The sequence below is a fragment of the Aedes albopictus genome, chromosome 3 (assembly GCF_035046485.1).
Source record: "Aedes albopictus strain Foshan chromosome 3, AalbF5, whole genome shotgun sequence".
NCBI lineage: Eukaryota > Metazoa > Arthropoda > Insecta > Diptera > Culicidae > Aedes > Aedes albopictus.
The window spans coordinates 341,140,882-341,164,344 of record NC_085138.1 but is presented as its reverse complement, the minus strand read 5'-3'; the positions used below and the strand labels follow the sequence as shown (position 1 = coordinate 341,164,344).

The 23,463-nt window shown below is 38.3% G+C and overlaps 2 long non-coding RNA genes across 3 annotated transcripts in view; both read right to left on the bottom strand.

Annotated features, from left to right (window-relative positions):
• LOC134284306 (uncharacterized) overlaps positions 1 to 23,463 on the bottom strand; it is a 144,557-nt gene that overhangs the window by 83,288 nt on the left and 37,806 nt on the right. For both annotated transcript variants that reach the window (XR_009995748.1, XR_009995747.1), the window contains exon 2: positions 8,194 to 8,259. This is a non-coding gene — a long non-coding RNA (uncharacterized LOC134284306). The remainder of the gene's footprint in view (positions 1 to 8,193; positions 8,260 to 23,463) is intronic.
• Positions 17,552 to 18,832, bottom strand: LOC134291639 (uncharacterized). The gene is made up of 2 exons (XR_009999200.1): positions 17,651 to 18,832; positions 17,552 to 17,590 (listed from the first exon to the last, which is right to left on the bottom strand). It is a non-coding gene; the product is annotated as an uncharacterized LOC134291639 (long non-coding RNA).

The window sequence follows — 23,463 nt, the reverse complement described above, 5'->3', positions numbered from 1 at the left end:
AAAAAACTGAATAAGCTAATTTTTTGCGTGTTTCGCTACAAATTTATTCAAAAATCAAATTGAAAGACATGATATTTAAAAATTAGAAAGTGACTCTTCGAGTCATAGCATCTTCTTATTACTCTAAAATTCAATTCAAAGGCGTTTCTGCCACCTCTAAATTTTTTAAGCTCAAATTCAGAAATTCTTTTTTTATGTGATTTGAATTTAGAAGAACATATGCATTTATTTATTTCGTCGAACAATAACGTGGACTATATTTTCACTTATAGCTATGGACAGTCTAATGGCCCCTTTAGATTCAGATACTTTTTATGATGAATAAAATGCACAGTATATCAAAAAATGACAAATTTTAGTAAATTCAAAAATTCAGTATCAAAAGGTAACCTGCAAAACATGTCGTTATTTTTTTTTCCCAAGAAGTTTGGATCTGTATCAAGCTGTAAAAAATATAAAAATAGTGGGTATTGCCAAGTTTTGTACGGTAAAAAATATTTGTATGAAATTTATTACGAAAAATGGCCATTTTAAAAAAATCTTGCCGGGGCGACCTCTAAACGTCATTTCTGAAAGTTGCCGTAATACAAAAGTTTGTTTCTAACACCCTTAGCTATCATTTGCAGGGTGAGCCCCCAAGCTTTTCGACCATGTGCAATTTTGGGACAACCTAATACGCATTCTAGTTATCAACAACTTCTTCCAGGAAAATTTAGCCGCACCCTTTTTCTAGGTTGTTTACAACGGTGGCGAGACGAGGAGGAAGCCTGACAGCACAACGAAGACGTTCCCATGGTGATTTCAGCGATACCTTGGATTGGATGGATTCCGGTGAGAATGTTCTGATTACTTTTACTATAACAAAATGAACTAAATACGCGCCAGTTTCAAAGATTTCCTTTGAATCAGGAAGTGTGTTTGCATTATCATTGGCCAAATGACAACGGTAATGTACACATGCGGGGCTTATTGTAAGTGAAGGTGACTTCTGAATGGACGTGTCTCTCCAGCCATTCTGAAATGGGTCTCTGAATCTGCAATAGAGCTATCACCTTCTAACTCCCGGACTAAAGCTTTTTGCAATAGTATCAAAATGATATTGCAGAAAACTTTCTTCCATAATACCACTGCCGGACAGTGGGGGTTAGTTGGATCACACACACACACACACACACACACACACCCTTTTTCTAGGTTGTTTTTAGGATTTTCTCTATTTTTTCCAGGAATTCGCGATTTTTTTCAGGATTTTTTCAGGGATACTTCCAGTAAGCTATCCAAAACAGCTTTTTTAAATCCTCAGGGAAATATTCCGTAGATTTCCTTAGTATTTCTAGAGAAATTTCTCAAACAGCTTGTCCAGGATTTTCTCAAGCACGGTTTTAAGTATTCTCAGTGATTCTTTCAAGTTTTTAGCTACAATTTTTCCAAGAAGTCCTCTCACTTTGTATTCCTCCAGAAATTCATCCTTCAAGAAATTTTAGAAATATCGCGAGTTTTTCAGAGTGTGTCTCCAAGGATTTCTCTTTTTCTTCTCTACGATTTATTTCAAAGGTTTCTGTAGGGATTCTTCTTTGGATTCAAACAAAAACTGTTATTTCTCCATAGACCCAAAGACTTTTCCAAAGTTTCCTGTAGACATTTCTTCAAGGTTTCAAGTGATCCCTTCCGATTTCTCCCTGAATGTGATTTCTGTCGGTAATCCTCAAGTACTCTTTTGAACTACCTTTCAGGGATCTCTCCACGGATTTTCGAAGGATTTCTGCATAAATTCCTCTATGGATTCCTCCTAGAAGTTCTTGAAAAAAAAATCAGTTCTCAAGCTCCTCCTGCGTTCCTTCCTGCAAGGATTAGGTACTCAAATTCTTTGAAGTTTTCTTATAAAGATTGTGGATTCGTGGTCGTGCGGCTAGTGTCACCAAGCACTTAGTCACATCGTGCTGAGGAGCGTGGGTTCGATTCCCGCCGCAGATGTCTGGAAAAGTTTTCGGCTGTGCCACTGGGCGATGCATGCTAGTCCGTTGTCTAGTGTCGTGCTTCCTTCAAAGAGAAAATAGCTCACTGGAATCATTGAACGTGTCCGTGTTAAATATTCAGGAATTTATCCAATGATTCCTCAGGAATGCCTCCAAGGAAAGGATTGCTCAACGATTTTTTTTTTTGAGAATTTTTCAATAATTTTCGGGATTTTTTTTTCAAAGATATTTCTAGGGATTCCTCCGATAATCCGTTGAAGAATTCCCTGAAATTTTCTGCAAAGATTCCCTCGGAAATATAAAAGTGCCAGGCAGGAGTTTTCCAATGAATTTTTTGAAGTTGTTCAAGGGTTTCTGCAGGGATTTTCCCAATAATTACTCCTGAAAACTTTCCAAGGATTTCTCTATGATTTTCTCCAAGGCTTCTTTCAGCAATTCCCTTAAGAGATCCCCAACAAATCCTTCAGAGATTTGGATCTTATCTACTCAAATTCTCCAGGGTTTTCTACATGAATTTTCCCAACACTCCTTCCAAGAACTCCTCCAAGAATCTTTAGAAGGATTCCTCCAGGTGTTTAACTTGGAATTCCTTCCAGATGTGTTACAAAAGTTCTCTCCATAGATTCCTCCAGGAATTCTTCTATGGTTTAAAAAAAACTGCAGGGAGCCTAAAAACTCCCTCAAAAGAATTTATTGGAGGACGTATCCCTTAATTTGCATGAATTTTAACATTACTTTAGTAACTTCTGGAAAGGTTCCTGCAGCTTTTCTTAATGAATTTTTATTGGCATTATTTGGAAAAATAATTAAATGAATTCTTGAAAACAATCTTCAAACAACTTTGGAGAATCTATGCAGCAACTTCTTTCACAGTGTTAGTTTTTTCCAGTAATTTCTCCAGAGATTTGGATTTTGTCCAATTGGATTTTCCAGGGTTATCTGCAGGATTTTTTCAGGACTCCTTTCAAGAACTCCTTCAGGAATCTTTTGAAGGATTCCTCCAAATATTCATCTCAAAACTCTTTCAGGAAGCATTACAAAGTTTTCCTCAAAAGATTCCTTCAGGAATTCTCCCGAGGATTTGGCAAACTGCAAGAACCCTTTCAGGAATCCTTTTTTCTGGAGTTTTGAAAGAACTCCAAAGATTTATTGAAGGGAATTTTTTCCTCAGCTTGCATGAATTTTAACATAGTCTTTTTATTCACTCATTTCTGTTAGTAGCTGATGAGTAATTTTATTTTTTTTTGAAAAGATTTCTGCAGGTATTGTTGTTGGAAAGTCTTACACTTTTAACAAAAATCCTGAATGAACTCTTCAATATTTGAATTTTTTGTAAGCTTACTTCGGGGAATCCATGGAGAAATTTCTGAAAGGACCTCTGAAGGAATTCATAGAGAAAGTTAAGAAGATTCACGAGCAAACCCGGGGGAGTTATTGGAAGAAAAGTTTCGGATGAATTATTTGAATATTTTCCGAAGGTAGGAATAAAGAAAGTCCCGACGGAAACGTTCAAATATTTGGATTCCACATAAGAAATCCCTCATAAATTCTTCTACGGATTCCTCCAAGCATTACTCCGTGGATTTATCTAAGGATTTTTAAAAATCTTCCATGACCAAGGCTTCTTATAGATTTTTCTTTAAGAATCTCTTCAGAAATATCTCCGAAGTTCCCTTTCAAATTCTGCTAAAAAGTATGTCCAGAATTTTTTGCAAGTATTTTTATAGCAATTCTTTCAGGAATGTTTTTGTCGAAATCGTTGACTGATTTCTCCAGCAGTTCTTGCAGGAAACCTTCGATGTATGTAGGCTGAGATTCCTCTGGTCCCAGAAATTCTTTCAATAAATTATCCAGGAATGTTATCATTCAGGATTTCAATTAAAAATCTAACAGTCCACGTTAAAATCCAGCATTCAAAAGGTGCTAAAATAATTCATCCACAAACACCTCCAGAAAACATTGAAATGTTGGAAACCATTTCTTCAAGATTGTCATGAATTCCTCGAAAAAAATCATTGAGATTTTTTTCAAACTTCTTCAGGACGTTCCACGTGAGTCTCTAAAAACATTATCAGAATTTGTTCAAGATTTTTTTCAGGAATCCCTCCACGAATTCTTTAAAACAGTTTTATCATTTCTCCAGGAATTACGCACTCAAACCGTTACTACAAGAATTTTTAAAATATTGTTCTAAGAGTACTTTTTTTTTCCTCCCCTGTTGGGGAATTTAAGCCACTTACTTAGATAGATTCCTTAGATTTATTTTCCGAAATTATGTGTAGGATTTTTTGCAAAGATTGTTCGAGGAATTCCTCAGAGAAATACTCAATTTTTTCTGAGTATTTCTCCATAGAAGGATCGCCAGACGGTATCCATCTAGGGATTTCTCCATCAATGTTTCCAATTTCTTCTACAGATTATTCTATTGATGTTTCCGACGCAAAGCTTCAAGAGATTTCAACATTTATGTTCCCAAAGATTCTTCAGGAAGTTCTTCATGGATTTTACTTTAATTCAAAAGAATTTCTTGAAATCATAGATTTTTTTGCCTAGAAATCCTCCATGGAATTCTAAGTTAAAGTCTAGTTATTCTTGCATTGGATTAAAATTACATAACTGAAGCTTCTGTGCAACCAACAACCTGCACTATCGTGACTCTCGTGACACGTGTGATTCTTGGGCATCTGTTTGGATTCTCCACTTCAGGAGTTTTTCCAGGACTTCTTCCAAGAACGCCTCCAGGATTCTTGCGAAGGGGTTTTCCCGGATCTCGATTTTTTCTCCAAAAAATATTACGAAGGTTTCCTCGAAATATTTCTCTAAATTTTTTTCTGTGAATGGAAAAAAAGAACAGCAAGAACTTTTTCAGGAAACATTTTTTCGAGGTTTTGAAAGAATTCCAAGGTTTAACTAATATTTTTCTTTTTTTTTTGTATGAATTTCAACAAAAGAAAAAATGAGGCAGTTATTATTTTTAGTGCATCAATGCAGGACTTCTTGTTGAAATTTTAAAAACATAATTTAGAAAAAAACTTGCATAATTCCCTGAAAACCATTTTCAAAAATATTTGGATGATTTCTTCGGAGAATCTATGTAGAAATTTATATAAAAATCCCTGGAAAAGACATCTGTTGAAGATGGACTGGAAAATCTATCGGGGAAATTCTTGAAAATATAACTGAGAATTTAGTTATTCGCCATTCGAAGTAGAGTTTTTATGGCGAATCAAAAAGAATCCTTGGAAGATTTGCTGGATGAACGCAAATAAATCCCGAATGGAACCTAAAAATGATTGAAATTGCTCCTATAAATCCTACATAAATTCTTCCTTCGATTCCTGCAAGCATTGTTTTATGGATTTATCTAAGGGTTACTCCAATAATCTTTCCATTATTTTTATTTTTCCTGGAACTATTTTAAAAATTTCTAAGAATCAATCTTTCTACGAATCAATCTTTCAAAGGATTATCAAGGATTTTTATTATCCAGGATTCATGATTTTTTAAATTCACACTTTCAAAAAATCTTCCATGAATTTCTTTCAAAAACCCCTTCAAAACTTTCTTCAAGATTTTTTCCAAATCTTTCTCTAACGATTTATTCAGCCTCCGCTATACGTAGTTTTCCAAAAAAAATTGAAATGAAAGTACTTACGAAAACTTTTTTAAGAATCTATCTTAAAATTACTTCAGATATTTCTTCAACAAATACTATATGAAGTCCATGAAGGAATGCTCCAGGGGGTGATACACAAATTATGTCACGCAAAAATCGACCATTTTCTACCCCCCTCCCCCCTATGTCACACTTTTTGTATGAGACCTCAAAAAATTTTGTATGGGCCGTACCGTTATGCAAACCCCCCCCCTCCCCCTTGAAGCGTGACGTAATTTGTGCATGGCCCCCAGGAATTTCTTCCAGGGTTCTAGGAATTACATTTAAAAGGTTTTATAGGGCTTCAGGATTGATTTTACAGTTTTTTCTGGGAGTTTCAGCCATGCAAATTTTAGGGGAAATTTAAGAACGATTTCAAGGAGTTTAATGGCAATTCATGGCGATTCAGAGGGTTGTAGATGGGTTGTAGGGGGTTTCACGGGTTCTAATGTCAGTCCCATGGGGGGTTGGAGGACCACGAACTTTTTTAAAGGCGTTTCAGGGCGTTTCATAAGGTTTCAGAGGGGTTGTAGGTGGCTTCTTGAGCCATCAGGTCAGTTCCATGGCGGTTTTGATAAGTGATTCAATGCGCCTCGGCAGGTGTCATAGAGGTTTTATCCTGGGGGTTTTAAAAGTGTTTCAAGGTGCTGTACAGGGGATAGACAAAATGATCGGGACAGGCAAAATTTTCACTATTCAAAATATGTTCAATTAGCTGTAACTTTTCGAAAAGTGCATCAAATATTCTCAATTTTTTACTGTAAGTTTTTCAACTAGTTGTGTATCAGTGGACAAAGTTTAGGAAAGATCGGACAGTTCTTCACGAAGTTATAAAGATTTTTGAAAAAGGTAAAACTATCCGATAGCCAATTTTGAGCTGTTATATCTCCGGATTCAATGAACCGAATGCAATGAAATTTTGACCATTTATGACTTATATGATGAGCTTTGAAAAACCATTGACTTAACTTAATATTCTTAACACGGAAGAAAATTATAACGATTAGATTATTTTTCTAATAAAACACCAAATTATCCAAAACATCAACATCGTTTCAAAATGCTAGATGCAAATTATAGTCCATTTAGTTTCCCTCTAATTGACTTATATATAAATGCGTTTTGAAGGAAAGTTACAACATAGCCACCAATAAATTGAAAAAGTAATGGAATGCATATTAAAAATAGACCAATTTACTAAAAAATCGTGAAAAAAATAAAATCGCTATTACTTTTTCGCTTGTTAAAAATTTCAAGTAAAGTCAAATATTTTCCAGAGCTCATTATATAAGTTATGAATGGTCAAAATTTCATTGCAATCGGTTCATTGAATCCGGAGATATAACAGCTCAAATTTGGCTAGCGGATAATTTTATCTTTTCCAAAAATCTTTATAACATCGTGAAGAATTGTCTATCCCCTGTAGATGATTTCAGACGGGTTTTTACACACTACACGGGCTCCACGGTCAGTTTAATGAGGGTAAGGAGGATTTCAGAAACGTTTAAGCTAAGGTGTTTCAATGCGTTTTAGGGGTCGATATATAGGCTCCCAGATAACCAGTAATCGTATACGATGTTGCATAAGATAATAAGTGGAGGCCATATACATGCATGCCTCCATTTAGGTGCATGTAAATTGTACGCATTTCGCCTCCACTTTAACATCTTATGCAACGGCTTATACGATCACTTATTGACTGGGCTCTCAGGGCAGTTCCATGGGAGTTAAGGGGGACTTCAGAATGCAAGCAACAGGTTTCAGAGAGACTAAGAGGTCTACTGGAGTCTGTCAGCTCAGTTCTATGGGGGTTTGAGGGATTTTAGAAGCGTTTCAATGTATTTCGAGGCGTTTCAGAAGGTTTAAGAGTCAAGCCTCGTTGGATAAATGTACAACTCAGTGCTGTATAAATCATCATTTTGCAAATCGTTGCATGCTAAACTATCATCCAACTAGAATGATGACGTTAAATATTTAACAAAAAAAAAAAAAAAAATAAAACAATGTTTAAAACTAGAGTCAAATTTCAAAAAAAAAAAATAAAAGCAAACAAAAATTTTGTTGTTTTAATTTCTAAAGGCATTATCATATAAATTGCAAAAGAAAACAGCAAAGTACCAAAATAATAATAATTTATTGTTACAGCCACTGTGTGCACTTCGTGGTCACACTAGCACCAGCAGGACACAGACACTTTTTTTAAGCCAAGCGAACATTAATGGAAATGGGACACATTTTACGGCGATTTTCTGCTCCTCCATCCCCCCATCCTCCTCCTCACAGGTCTATTTTTATGGTTTCGCTTGAGGTCACGGGAGATGGCTCTTAAACGGTCGTTATCCTCGCCCGGTGCCGGTGCCGGTGCGATGCGATGCTGGTGGGCCAAACCGGGCGAAAATTTATGATTGAATTTCAAAAAGGGGATTCCTTTTCGCTGACCTGATTCGGGCCGAACGTCGTACGGCGTCAGTCAGTAGTAGGACGATGTTTGATCTTTCACTGAAGGTGGATTCCTTTGAAGAATTTGCATTAATTTACAATTCGAAATGCGCGGGGGCTTACCTTATCTGGAGGGGGTGCAACATGGGCGTGTGTTTTTCTGGGTCACTGACCCGATTTGCGTTGAGCCTGTAAAAAGGATAAGACGAATTGTGCTTGAGAAGAGCGGTCAAATTTTCAGGTTATTTTCACAGCTATTTTATTGGCTATAGCTATAAAATCAACGTTATTGCGTGAGTTATTGCAAATTAATTAACTGATTTTTTTTTCAAGTCCTTTCTAATCGTATTTATAAAATTTCTTATCAATTTTCTGCAGCTTATTCCAATTTCTTCTGAATTTTTGAAAACCAAGAGAAGAGTTATCGGAAATATTCCAAGTGGTGCAGTTGGCTAACGCGGCCTGTCTAACGAATTGCGGAGTCATGGGTTAAAATTCCACCAGAACTACGTGTTTTTTTTTTCATATTTTGCCGTTTCATATATTTTTTGTGCAACACATATGAACATCAGTCTTAACGTTTGTTGAAATCCGTGTTGATATCAGTCAAGACTCAAAGCAGAAAACGTAGCTTTTACCAATAATTTTCACACACTTATACTTACATTTGCTGACAGATAGAAGTTCTGCTTATTTCTCCGAAAATTCAGTGCTCCCGTATCCTAAACATTTCAACAGAAAAGAAGCAGAATACTCTGCTCAGACAGCTTTGCTTGTCTGCGATGCCATTTCAATGGTCAACTTTTCCACTGATAAACGACCAAGTTCGGCGGAATAAAAAAAAGTCCTGATTAGAAAACTTGTCGCGATTGATGTAGTATGTTCAATTTTTATGCGTGACTGTGTGAATGTGCCAACTTTCAGACGCTCGAAGCTACGATTTACTCGCCATTGGAAACGGCGCGTCGCAGCTGCTGAATCAGCAATTGAAGCGATAAACGTTCGTACATCAACTTTTGGCCACTGTTTTGCCGTTTGCCGATAAAATGATCCATTTCGATGGAATTCGTTTTGCAACCGTTGTTGCGGTCCGTGAAAAATTTTGGTTTGACCATTCATTGCGATGTCAGCTGGTTTGGTAGTTTGTTTCATCAATGCATTGTGGTTGGAACTAATCGATTATTATTCTCGTTCGTGGAAAATTGCTTGCTAATTAGTTTTGGAGAAACAATTAACGTTCATTGAATGGATGTTGAACATTGGTATTCATATGGGACCATCAGAACGAGATTTATTCATCGAATCGATAAAACCGCCATAGAGCATCATTGTACTTAATGTGATGCAAATAGAATATTTTTTTATATGTGGGTGGCATTGGGCCTAGGGATATGGAGTGCTTTTTGACTTTCTTTTGCCTTACTTACCATACCGATCAGGCTAAGGCCGGGGTGGCCTCTGCTGTACATAGCAGCCGTCTCCATTCCACTCGGTCCATGGCTGTATGTCTCCAGTTCCTGCGTAGGGTCCACAGATCGTCCTCTACTTGGTCGACCCACCTAGCTCGCTGCGCTCCACGTCTTCTTGTACCGGTCGGATGACTCTTGAAAACCATTTTATTCGGGTTGCTATCCGACATCCTGATGACGTGACTCGCCCACCGTAGCCTCCCGATTTTCGCGGTATAGACGATGGTTGGTTCTCTCAGCAGCTGATGCAGCTCGTGGTTCATTCGCCTTCTCCAACTCCCGTCATCTGCACTCCGCCGTAGATGGTACGCAACACCTTCCGTTCGAAAACTCCAAGGGCGCGTAGGTCCTCTGCGCGTAGGGTCCATGTTTCGTGCCCATAGAGGACGACCGGTCTAATCAGCGTTTTGTACATGGTTAACTTCGTGTTACGGCGAACTTTATTCGATCGTAGAGTTTTGCGGAGTCCAAAGTAAGAACGATTTCCTGCCACAATGCGCCTCTGAACTTCTCTGCTTGTGTCGTTGTCGGCGATCACCAGTAAGCCCAAGTACCGCCTCGATTTCATCACCGTCGATATAAATTCGGGGTGGCGGGCGCGGTGATTCTTCCCTGGAGCCCTTTGCCATCATGTACTTTGCCTTCGACACATTAATGACTAATCCGATTTGCCTGGCTTCACTCTTTAGTCGGATGTACGTTTCCGTCATCGTCTCAAATTTACGAGCAATAATATCAATATCATCAGCGAAACCAAGCAGCTGAACTGGACTTCGTGAAAATCGTTCCACTCGTGTTTATCCCCGCTCTTCTTATTACACCCTCCAAAGCAATGTTGAACAGCAAGCACGAAAGACCATCACCTTGCCGTAACCCTCTGCGAGATTCGAAGGGACTCGAGAGTGTCCCTGATACTCGAACTACGCACATCACTCGTTCCATCGTCGCCTTGATCAACCGTATCAGTTTATCCGGGAATCCGTATTCGTGCATAATCTGCCATAGCTGTTCTCGATCGATTGTATCATACGCCGATTTGAAATCGATGAACAAGTGATGTGTGGGCACGTTGTATTCGCGGCATTTCTGCAACACCTGGCGGATGGCGAACATCTGGTCCGTTGTAGCGCGTTCACGCATGAATCCAGCCTGATATTGCCCCACGAACTCTCTTGCAATCGGTGATAGACGGCGGCATAAAATTTGAGAGAGTATCTTGTAGGCAGCGCTCAGTAATGCGATCGCACGGTAGTTCCCGCAATCCAACATGTCGACCTTTTTGTAGATGGGACACACTATACCTTCCATCCATTCCTCCGGCAATACTTTCTCCTCCCAAATCTTTGTAATGACCCAATGCTTCTCCACCGCTGCCATGCTGCCGCCACCTCTCGACCACCTCACGCTCGCTCGTGAGAATATTCCCGTGATTATCTCGGCACATGTCGGCTTGTGGCACAAAGCCTCTGCGAGAGCGGTTCAGCTTCTCGTAGATCTTTCGTGTGTCCTTAGCGCGGTACAGCTCTTCCATCGCTTCGCGATCTCGTTCTTCCTGCTGGCGCTTCTTCATCCGGAAGACTGAGTTCAGACCTGTTCCGCGCCTGTTTGTAACGTGCCTCATTCGCTCTCGTACGGTGTTGCAGCATTCTCGCCCATGCTGCATTCTACTCGTTTTTCAACTGTTCACATTCGCCGTCGTACCAGTCGTTTCTGTGATTCGGAGTCGTGAAGCCTAGTGCTGTAGCCGAGGTACTACCTATGGCGGATCGGATGTCCCTCCAGCCATCTTCAAGTGTAGCTGCGCCGAGCTGCTCTTCCGTTGGTAGGGCCACTGCTAACTGCTGCGCGTAGTCTTGAGCCACTTCTAAGTTACGAAGTGGCATTGGCGTATCTAGGATTTTTTCCTAGGGGGTGCCTGGGGGGTGCCAGTTTCAGTGGCTTCAAGGTTGTTTTGCTTTTTTTTTTGTAAAAAGAAATACCGATCCACCCTCAATTTCTTAGAACAATGCCACAGACAAACAGACGTAACACCTTGAACGATTTTCGTGGAAATACCATCACTTAGTGGAGAAGTTGCGCGAATCACTGTGTTGTGCAATATCATCAACAGAAGGCGCTAGTGTGAAACGTCAAACGCATAGAAAAACGATGCACGCGCCTCTTGTTGTGAAAGCCACAACTATGAAAATTTAAAATGATCGTTAGAAGCGTGGTCGATGGAAATTTCGCAAGTGTTACGTCTGTTTGTCTGTGACAATGCTATACTGCGTCGCGGGACAAATTAACCCGAAAATTTAAACGCGCTAAATTTTAAAGAACCGTTTTTTTTAATCCGGACCGTTATACTGACCTAACACTCTTCCCGCCATGTGAAGTATTAGAACTTGATAACTTGATTACGTATAATATATGGACACAGACAAACAGACGTAACACTCTGACATTTCCCATCGTACACCGATTTAACGGCCTATTTAAAAATTTGTTAGTTGGCCAACTGCCCACCCGTGGCGCTCGCATCGTTTTTGTTCGAGTTTGACGTTTGCCCACTACCGCCACCTAGTTGATGGTCGGCCAAACTCAGTCTATTAGTATTGGGCGAACAGGTTTCCGAGACTATAATTTGAATCGAAAAACGTTCGTAGTGTTACGTCTGTTTGTCTGTGATATGGAATTTGTATTTCAGTTTGAACTTAACAATCATCACAACTCCTTTGTTTTGTGGATTGAATACATTGAATGAGAATACATTTTCAGAGCAATTATTCGAAGTGTATTTTTTTTAAACTATCGAATATCCACAAATTTTCGTGTAACTTATATTCATCGTGACATCCTCTTTGCTTTATTGCAAGATAACAACTCTTATTAAATACTTTTCAAGAGCAATTGTAAGAGTATTTTTTTCCCTCTCCTGTTGTGGAAATTAAGCCACCGAGTCCAATAAGCTGAACTTTTGTGGCATTGTAAGAGTTATAAATACTTGAAATTGCAAAATCAGGATACATATTTGCATTTTTGGTTTGACCACAACATTAATAGCGAACTACGATTTTTCTCTTCGGGATTCTGATTCTCTGCTATAATATAAAAAAGAAATTTGTGTTTTCAGCAAAACATGGTTTCGGTAATTCCTCACGGAATACTCCCGGCAATTTATTTGGAAATTGTTTTGCAATTTATTTTAATTAAGACTTCTTTTAGAAATCTCTCAGTAATTCCTTTGAATTTGGCAAATTTCTTCGGCAATTTCTTTAAGAATTTATTCGATAATATGCCTGAAATTTGATACTTAACACCTTTTACGCATCCTTTGAAAATTTCATTGGAAATTAGTTTGGAAATTTCTTTGGCAATTCCACTAGGAGGTTATTTGGCTTTTTTTTGTTTCATTGCCAAATCCTTTGAAATGTTTTCTCGGGAGCTTCTTCGCTAATTTTTTAGTAGTTTTTCAAGCGATGTTTTGTTAATGTCAGCAATTCTATTGATATTTGCTTTTTAAAATTCTCCAATTTCCCTTCAGGCAATTCCTTTGGGAATTCTTTTAGTGAAGCCTTTGGTGATTCATTTGACACTGACTCTGGGTACTTCCTCATAAGTTTTTTTTTTTTGGAAATGTCTTCGGCAAGTTATTCTCCTTTTTTCGGATTTTCGTCGATTTTTTGGACTTCTATTGTCCATGCTATTAGGTATTTCTTCAACAATTCCTTCGAAAACTCCTTCGGAAGTTCTTTTATAAATCGCTTCTATAATTTAAATAAAAATTCTTTAGACCATTTATTCTAGATTTCTTCAGTAATTATGTAAGGAATTCCTGCAGCAGATGATTTTGGAACACCTTCGGCATTTCCGATGATACTTCCATTGGGCATTTAATTGGGAATTTTATCAGCAAACCTTTTGGAAATCTTGGAAATTTATATTATTACTTAAGGATCTTCTTCGGTAATTCCTTTGATAATTGATTCGGCAATTTCTTTGAAAATTATCTCTGGCGGTTCTTTAAAAATTCTGTCACTGCAATCACATTTAGAATTCTTTCTAAATTGTCTTCAGAAATTTCTTTGATGATTTAGGAAAATTCTTTGAGAATTTCTTCGAAATTTTTTTATGAATGTTTGTGGAAATTTTTATAGAATATATATATTGGCAATTTATTTTGAGATTGGATTCGGCAAATTTCTTTAAAAAGTCATACTATTTTCATCAGGAATTTCTCTGGTATTTCTTATATGAATTCTTCTGGCAACTACTTTGAAAGCTCTAAGGTAATTTTGATGCATTTTTCCGGCAATATCTTTGGAAATTTGTCAGGATTTTTTTTCGTGAATTTCATAGGATTTGCTTTAACCCTTTCAGGACGGTTGGGTCATTTGCACCTCGCTGACGCGTTCTACAGCGGCGAGGTTGGTGCAAAAAGTCGTCCCGAAGGGGTTAAGCAAGTCCAGTTGAAAATTTCTGAATTTCCAGTTTAGCAATTTTCGGATGCAATAAATTTAAATACAATTAAATCATAAAGTATTACAAAAGTAATCACGATAAAATTGCCTGAGAAATTTGCAAAATAACTGAAAAAGAAATTGCTAAAATAATTACGGAGGAATAGTCATTGGAATATAGGAAAAAAAATCCAATGAAATTGTTGATTGCATTCCCAAGAAACGTAACTAGCTGAATATCAGTTTCTTAAACTAATGTTTGCTTAAGAGTGGTTTGTTCCTCTCCTATAAAGCTAAAATGTTTGTTGTCCAGTAAAAAAAACAACCAAATCTCAAAGAAATGGACATACTGCGGTTTAGCCGTGTGTTCTCGAATCCCCCCAGAACGCGATTCTTTGTCCACACATTCTTCTCTTACACATTCCTATAGGATTTCACTAAAGATTGAAGAAGGCCAAGAGGAGTTTCAGGTGTAATACCATGAATAATTTCTAGAGTAATCCATGAATTCCCGAATGAGTCTTTAGAAAAAATCCTGGAAGAATCAAAGGCATTTCTGGAAGTATCCTAGGAAAACTGGCTAGAAGAATCCCGGTAAGAACTCCAGAAGAAATTTCTAGAAGGATTCCTACGACCTAGGAGGCATTCCTGAAACATTACAAGCAGCAGGAATCGCTTATGAAATCCAAGGAGAAATTCCTGGATGAATGTCAAGAGGAGTTCCTAGAGAAGTCCAACAAGAAATATTTGGAGAAGTCCCAGATTTTTTTTAGGATTTCCAGAAGAACACACCGAAGGTACTTCTGCAAGACTCCTGGGAAGATTGTCTTGAATAATTCCAGCAAGTTTTTGAAGGAATCCCTGGAGAAATTCTTAGAAGACCCCGTAGAAGAATTCTGGTAGGTATTACAGTAAGAATGACTGGAGAAGTCCTAGAAAAACCACAGCTGGAAGAACCACAGCAGGAATAGCTTGAGAAATCCAGTTGATATTCCTGGATGAAGGCCAAGAGGAGTTCCTGCAGGAATCCCATGGTAAATTTATGAAAGAATCCGTGGGCAAAATATCTTGGATAAAAAATCATGGAGGAATCACCGGAGAGTTTCTGAAGAAATCACAGGAAAAATCTCAGGAGGTATTATTAGAAGGATTCTGGGATGTATCACTGTAGAAACCTCAGCTGAAATCCTAGAAGGAATTGCTGGAGAAAACTGTACAGGAATTTCTAGAGAAACCCCATCAGGAATGCCGGGGAGAATCCAAAGAAAAAATCCTATGAATACCTAGAGAAGTCCCTGAAAGAACCGGTAGAGGTGGAAGAATCTATAGAGAAGGCCCTGAAGGAATCGCAGGGGGATTTTCTGAAAGGTAATGCTAAGATAAATTCGTATAGGAATCATTAGGAAGAATTTCTGGAGGAATTGATGGAAAAATCACAGGAGGAGTTGTTTGAGGTATTCTAGAGAAACCCCAGAATCAGCATTGTCAGGAGTATCTTAAGAGAAGTTCGTCTAACAAATGCCTGGAGGAATACTTACAGTTCTCCTTGAAAGAATCGGTAGAAGTATACTGGAGGAATCCCTAATGGAATCGCAGGAGGAATTTTTGGAGGAATCTCAGGAAGATTTCCCGAAAGTATTGCAGCAAGTACGTGTGCCAGGAAAAACCCCTAGAAGTATTTCTGAAGGAGTCCTAATGGGAATTACTTGAAGAATTCCAGCTGAAATTCGCGGAGGAAGGTCAATAGAAATTCTTGGGGAAATCCACTGTGGAATTTGTGGAAGAACCTCTGTAGAAAGTCCTGGATATATCTTTAAGGAAATGTATGGAAGAATCAATGAAGGGATTTTATAGAAAAATCTGAGGGAGATCTGCCGGAAGAAGTTCCGGAAGAACTTTCCTAGTAGAATTTCAGAAGGTACCACAGTGAGAATTTTTAGAGGAAGAGAGACATTGCTGGAAGTTTCAGGAATTGCTTGAGGAATTTTAGCCACAATTCCCGGAGGAAGGCCAATATAAGCGCCTGAAGGAATTCCATGAGAAATTTCTGGAAGAATCTCTGAATGAAAACTCTGAAAGAATACCTGGAAGAACATCTGAAAGGATCTCAGGAAGATTGCTTGAATAATTCCACCAGAAATTCCTGAAGAAATCCCAATATAAATTTTTAGAGGAATCCCTAGAAGAATTCCGAGAAGAATCATAGTAAGAATTTCCAAAGAAATCCTAGCTGAATTTGCTGGATCAATCTCTGCAAAAATTTCTAGTATGTACAACCCCATCAGGACTGCCTGGAAAGTTTATTGCAGAAATATCGATGGGAATCCATAAAGGAAGCGTAGAGAAATCACTGTATGAATAGATAGAGGTATTTCTGGAGGAATCTATGGAGAAGTCTGTTGATTGTTCTTACCAATATCCAAAACGCCTAAACGTAGAACAGTTATTTAAATCATTCCGAGTGTACTTAAGTTTTGTTCAAATGTGCCATTAATAAATATTGGAATTATTGTGTCAAGTTTTAAATTTTAGGCGACTGTCAAGGAAAAATTCTAGGGGGTGCCAAATGTGTTCTAGGGGGTGCCAGGCACCCCTGGAACCCCCCCTAGCTACGCCAATGCGAAGTGGCTCGATGTTGAGCCGCGGCGTTCGACTTCGACGCGTGCTGATAACCGTAGCAAGTTTTGAGCGCATGCATACAGCGACTAAGTAGTGAAAGCATATCTAGTACTGTTTTATAAAAATGTGGTACATCACATTTACATATACACTAGAGTGGGTCATCGTTTATATGGAAAAATGAAAAATTCAATGGTATCCCATCAGATCAAAGCTTTTTTGATCCCATTTCAGGACCCTAATAAGTGTGCAAAATGTGAGCACGATCGGTTATGTCTACGTTTTGCGCATCGCGTTTGAAGTTTGCATGGGGTTTTACATGGGAAAACACACTTTTTTTGCATTTCTCTCATAACAAGCTCGACTCTTTTTAAAACCATGTAACTGATAAAGTGAAAACATAGCCTAGGGTGTCCTGAAAAACTTTGTCGAAGACCGCGAAGTGATCTGATGCTTATGAAAAAAGTTATAGCGTTGACATTGCTTGGCGAAACAGTATGATTTTGTTGCTATTGTTATTCCTTTACATGTTGCGGTTTGTTGGTTATAACTATTTACACAAGCATCGGATCGCTTTGCAGTCCTCAACAAAGTTTTTCAGAACATCCTAGGCTATCTTTTTATAGTATCGGTTGAAAAGTTTCAGACAAACTTTTTCAACTTATGACAAGAATGCAAAAAGGTACACTGAGGATACTGCAACTCCGAAAATCATACGAATCAACTATGATTTTTTGCCACAAGAATTTCTTGCGAAAACCATAGTTACGAACTATGATTTTGGATTCAAAGCGCCAACTATTATTGTCATACTATTACTGTATAAATTTCATTACACTCACGTATGAAAATCATACCGATAACGTATAAAAACTGAAAGTATGTCTTATGACCGATCTTTTGGGTGGCTTTCTCAGTCTTTAAGTCGAGAACGAAATGTTTCCTACTCTCCCGACGTTTCGGCCGAAGGGTTTTGGCCTTTCTCAAGGGTCGCTAAAACATGTATTTAACACTTTACATATAACATTTAACATAAAACATATAACTACTCACTAGTGTCTATCGTCTCCCGTGTATATAGTTGCCTAACCATTTGTGTTTGGCCTGCCTTTTCATTACCTGTCTGTTATAATATGGTTATTATTTTCGATTTGATGCACAATTTTACCTAACTTACTGTTTTTTAAGGGTTTTTTTTAATATATTTAGTTTTGATTGGACTTCACAGCACTGGTAACGATCGTTTCAAAATGGTTGGTGAATTTTGTGGTGATTATGGATCACGTTCATCGGTTTCATTTAGGAGGTGTGGAATTGGTTCCATTGTTGATATGGCTGGGGTTTGTCTACGTGTGGTGGACTGTTTAATTGTGTGGAATAGTCCTGCGTACGTTGTACTTAGACCTTGTATGTCTGTACGGTGGTTGACTGTGTTAGGTGTATGGATGATGTGACACATCTCTAGTGTTGGTAGTGTTGATTTTCTATTGGCCCTATCGAGAATTTTTGGGTTTGCAACATTGAACATATGGTTGTTTTCAATGACATGTTTCATTAATGCCGTTTTTTCGCCTAGTCTTAGGATTTCTTCATTTGTGTGTGTGTCATTGCTTTGGATTAATTTGGTGTATTGGTTAACATTGCTCTTGTGTCCAGACATTCTAGTTTTTAACTGGTTTGTGGTCATTCCAATGTATGTTTGTTTACAGTCTGTGCATTCTAGACTGTAAATAACGTTGCATTGGTCGAGTATAGGGAGGGGGTCTTTAACTGATCGTAGGATGTTATTTGTGTTTTTTAATGTTTTGTAGGCAATTCGTACCTGTGGAAAATCGGTTTTTAGGATGTTGGCGATTGTAGGACTGAGATTTTCAATGAAGGGGATGCTTCTGTATTCGGTGAGCTGCTGTCCGTTGGTTGTGGAAGGTGGTGTGGTGGTCGCTGCTGGGGTTGGATGGCTGGAGTGTTTTGGTCCAATGGAGTTTGCAAGCCTCTGGAGGTGATGCTGCCGGCGTGAGGATGGTTTTCTTCGTTTAACTCTTGGAGGTGGCCTACGTTGGATGTTGTTGGTGTATCATGCGGGACTTCTGTTATCGAGGCCCTCGGTTTTGCTCGGCATAGCAAGCGGTTGATCAACGACGACGGGTAGTTGTTGGAGCGGAGGTGGTGGAAGATGATGTTGGATTGCTGTTGTTGGTTGAGATTGGTGGTGAGCAAGGTCACCCGTTTGATGAAGTTTGCGGCGACGTCGATCAAACATCCAGTCGAAACCCTCTTGAAACTCAATTATGTCTTATGACTATCATACATATTTTTGTGAAATATTTTGAACAAATTGAAAAAAAAAATGGCAACCTGGAATCGAACCAGGAACGTCAAGGTTGGCGAATGCGTGCTTTACTCATACCCCCATCGACGCTTCGGAAGTTGAAGTGGTTAGAAGCCAATAAAAGGTTTTATTGTTTTTTAGCAACGATGTTTCATAACACATCTTATGATTTTCATACGATGCTTCTTATGAGATTTTTCATACGACAAGTCTTGTGGATTTCGCTTTTCAATGTATGAAAAGCATACGAGAACTATGAAATGATGAAAAAAATAAAAATAACTGGTTCATAAGATGTAAACTATGAAAAACATACGATCAGTATCCTCAGTGTATGTTTTCCCATACAAATTTCAATTGAAATGCGCAAAGTGTAGACGCAACCGATCGTGATCAAATTTTGCACAGATACTCAGCACTCGAAACGGAACCAAAATAGCTTTGATCTGAGAAAACGGTTCCGATGACCCACACTAATATACACTGAAACAAAAACGAGGGTAAAAACCCTTCAAATGTAATTTTTTGCCTAGACATTCGTTTTGCCGAATTGTACAATTTTTGGAATTCCATAATAAATAACTAACAAATTTCGAAAAATATATAACAAAACCATTTTGTATGGTGATCTACATTATAGATCGAATTGTAAATCATGAATTAGTTCGTTTTTGGAAGTGTTGCTATATTAATTTTGCATGCATCTCATATAAATATGTCATAATATTGTAAATGTTTCCAAATTGAGATTAGATGTAGATATTTTTATCGGAAGTGTTTCAAAAAGACTTTAATGAAAGTTTCATGATGCGTGCAGGTTAAAAATTTACGAAAAACAGAAAAAAATAACGCAAACCATCAAAAAATCACTTATTTAAGTATTGTTTTGATGAAATATGATGGTTTCACTTGCATAAATCACAGCGTTTACTACTATTACGTCTTCTTATAGCTCCCAATATCTTCTAGACTAATATACACTGAAACAAAAACGAGGGTAAAAACCCTTCAAATGTAATTTTTTGCCTAGACATTCGTTTTGCCGAATTGTACAATTTTTGGAATTCCATAATAAATAACTAACAAATTTCGAAAAATATATAACAAAACCATTTTGTATGGTGATCTACATTATAGATCGAATTGTAAATCATGAATTAGTTCGTTTTTGGAAGTGTTGCTATATTAATTTTGCATGCATCTCATATAAATATGTCATAATATTGTAAATGTTTCCAAATTGAGATTAGATGTAGATATTTTTATCGGAAGTGTTTCAAAAAGACTTTAATGAAAGTTTCATGATGCGTGCAGGTTAAAAATTTACGAAAAACAGAAAAAAATAACGCAAACCATCAAAAAATCACTTATTTAAGTATTGTTTTGATGAAATATGATGGTTTCACTTGCATAAATCACAGCGTTTACTACTATTACGTCTTCTTATAGCTCCCAATATCTTCTAGACTGTATTCTGGCTGAAATAACATACATTGGACGGCTCACATTTCGAGAAATGGCACCGAAAGTATTGAAATTTCTAGTATGAACTACTTGTTTCATAATTTAGACGCTCTTTTCAAATAAATTATGTTGAAAATGAATGTGGTTCAAAACTAAGACTCATTTACAATATATTTCTTCAAATTGAATGAAATAAGCCAATTGTTTGACCATATCTTGCATGTTTGTATGAACATCTGCTTTTAAATAAACAGGGTACAAACATTCTGACACTTCTTTCAGTTCTTTCACTTAGCAGTCTTCTTACTCATTTGGTAATGCTAGTATCAAACAGGTACACTCCACAGGAATTAGGGCACGTCTTTATTTCAACGCAGAACTATTAATTTTAGCTTTTATCAATCACACTTTAAGGTTTAACGATCCAAAAACCAATATACTTAATTTTTTCATGACATATTATGCAATAATTTGAACATTTCTAACAATAATGCTGTGTCATATTTTCAAAACTGCAGTGCTAATCTAGCTTACATTGGAATGTTTACAGAAATAATTTTTCTTATATAAATTTGTTATCATCGCTTCTCCTTATCGGGACATTTTTTATAATATTTCTCTGAATGAATGAAATGAATAACATTATCTTGTTAACACGTCATAAACTAAATGCCTTGGGGTATATCCTCGAAATATACTCACGAAATTGCAAAAAATCTATTGAAAACCAATTTTTCATTTACCTCGGCTAAACGAATGTCTTGGCAAAAAATGACATTTGAAGTATTTTTACCCTCGTTTTTGTTTCAGTGTATATGTAAGTGTGATGTATCACATTTTTATAAAACAGTACTAGATATACTATCACTACGATAAAAAAGATTTATCATAAAATCTTTTGTATGAGTATTCTGACACTTTTTTGAATTTTTTTTGGTCTCGGCTAAACGAATGTCTATCACTGTATATGGTATAAAGAAAAAGGTCCGAAAGCCAGAAATGGTGATCTGAACATCCAAGGGATCAAAATCAAGAAGGCTGGTTCATGCTACAACGGACCAGATGTTCGCTATCCGCCAGGTGTTGCAGAAATGCCGCGAATACAACGTGCCCACACATCACTTGTTCATCGATTTCAAATCGGCGTATGATACAATCGATCGAGAACAGCTATGGCAGATTATGCACGAATACGGATTCCCGGATAAACTGATACGGTTGATCAAGGCGACGATGGATCGAGTGATGTGTGTAGTTCGAGTATCAGGGACACTCTCGAGTCCCTTCGAATCTCGCAGAGGGTTACGGCAAGGTGATGGTCTTTCGTGCTTGCTGTTCAACATTGCTTTGGAGGGTGTAATAAGAAGAGCGGGGATAAACACGAGTGGGACGATTTTCACGAAGTCCGTTCAGCTGCTTGGTTTCGCCGATGATATTGATATTATTGCTCGTAAATTTGAGACGATGGCGGAAACGTACATCCGACTAAAGAGGGAAGCCAGGCGAATCGGATTAGTCATTAATGTGTCGAAGACAAAGTACATGATGGCAAAGGGCTCCAGGGAGGAATCACCGCGCCCGCCACCCCGAATTCATATCGACGGTGATGAAATCGAGGCGGTTGAAGAATTCGTGTACTTGGGCTCACTGGTGACCGACGACAACGACACCAGCAGAGAAATTCAGCGGGGCATTGTGGCAGGAAATCGTGCCTACTTTGGACTCCGCAGAACTCTACGATCGAATAAAGTTCGCCGTAACACGAAGTTAACCATCTACAAAACGTTGATTAGACCGGTCGTCCTCTATGGGCACGAAACATGGACCCTACGTGCAGAGGACCAACGCGCCCTTGGAGTTTTCGAACGGAAGGTGTTGCGTACCATCTACGGCGGAGTGCAGATGGAAGACGGGACTTGGAGAAGGCGAATGAACCACGAGCTGCATCAGCTGCTGGGAGAACCAACCATCGTCCATACCGCGAAAATCGGGAGGCTACGGTGGGCGGGTCACGTCATCAGGATGTCGGATAGCAACCCGACTAAAATGGTTCTCGAGAGTCATCCGACCGGTACAAGAAGACGTGGAGCGCAGCGAGCTAGGTGGGTCGACCAAGTGGAGGACGATCTGCGGACCCTACGCAGAGTGCGGAACTGGAGACAAACAGCCATGGACCGAGTGGAATGGAGGCGGCTACTATGTACAGCAGAGGCCACCCCGGCCTTAGCCTGACCGGTAAGGTAAGTATGGTTCATGCTGATCAATGATGCTGTTTTGGTTCTAAAGTGATGGTCTATAGATATGCGGAAGATGTTCGGAGCCTAGAAATGATAAAAAAAATCCAAGATGGTAGCTGTTTACAGGATAGTAGGATTCTAAAATCATACAATGTGGAATAGGGTCTGGGACCATTTGGGCAGGAGCACCTATTTTGGGCACTTGCTACTATAACTCAGTCAATTTCAAACCAATTGACTTGAATTTTTGAACATGGCTAGATACTGTGCGTATCTGATCGTGTCTCAAAAATCAAGTCAATCGGTTCAAAATTGACTGAGCTATAGCAGCAAGTGCCCAAAATAGGTGCTCCTGCCCAAATGGTCCCAGACCCTACATATGTAGATCTACATTGTAGAGTGGTGGTAAGGAAATATGTTTTTAATCCAAAAATTAGGTAGGGTGACTAAGGGTATTATCGGCAGGTTTGTTCTCTTCATCAAGAGGAGTTTTTGTGGACAGAATTGCCTGAAATTTGGGCATATATGTAACTCAGCTTGATTGGGAAGGATTTAAGGCCAACTCTGAGGTCAGCAGGCTTCAAAAACCCCCCATGAGGAAAAGAACAAAACTGCTGAAAATACGTAAGATGTACGATCTTAAATTGATTTCGGTTCGCTATTTTGGATTTTTGGTTACCATAAGAGCTGTTCATAAACATAAACCATGTAGACATTTTGTGGGAAAATGGGGTCCAAAATGATCACAATTATGTATTCGTGGTTTGTTAACGGCCCCATGTCTACCCATATTACATTGATTTGTAGTCCAAAACATTTCAATAGCTTCACTAATG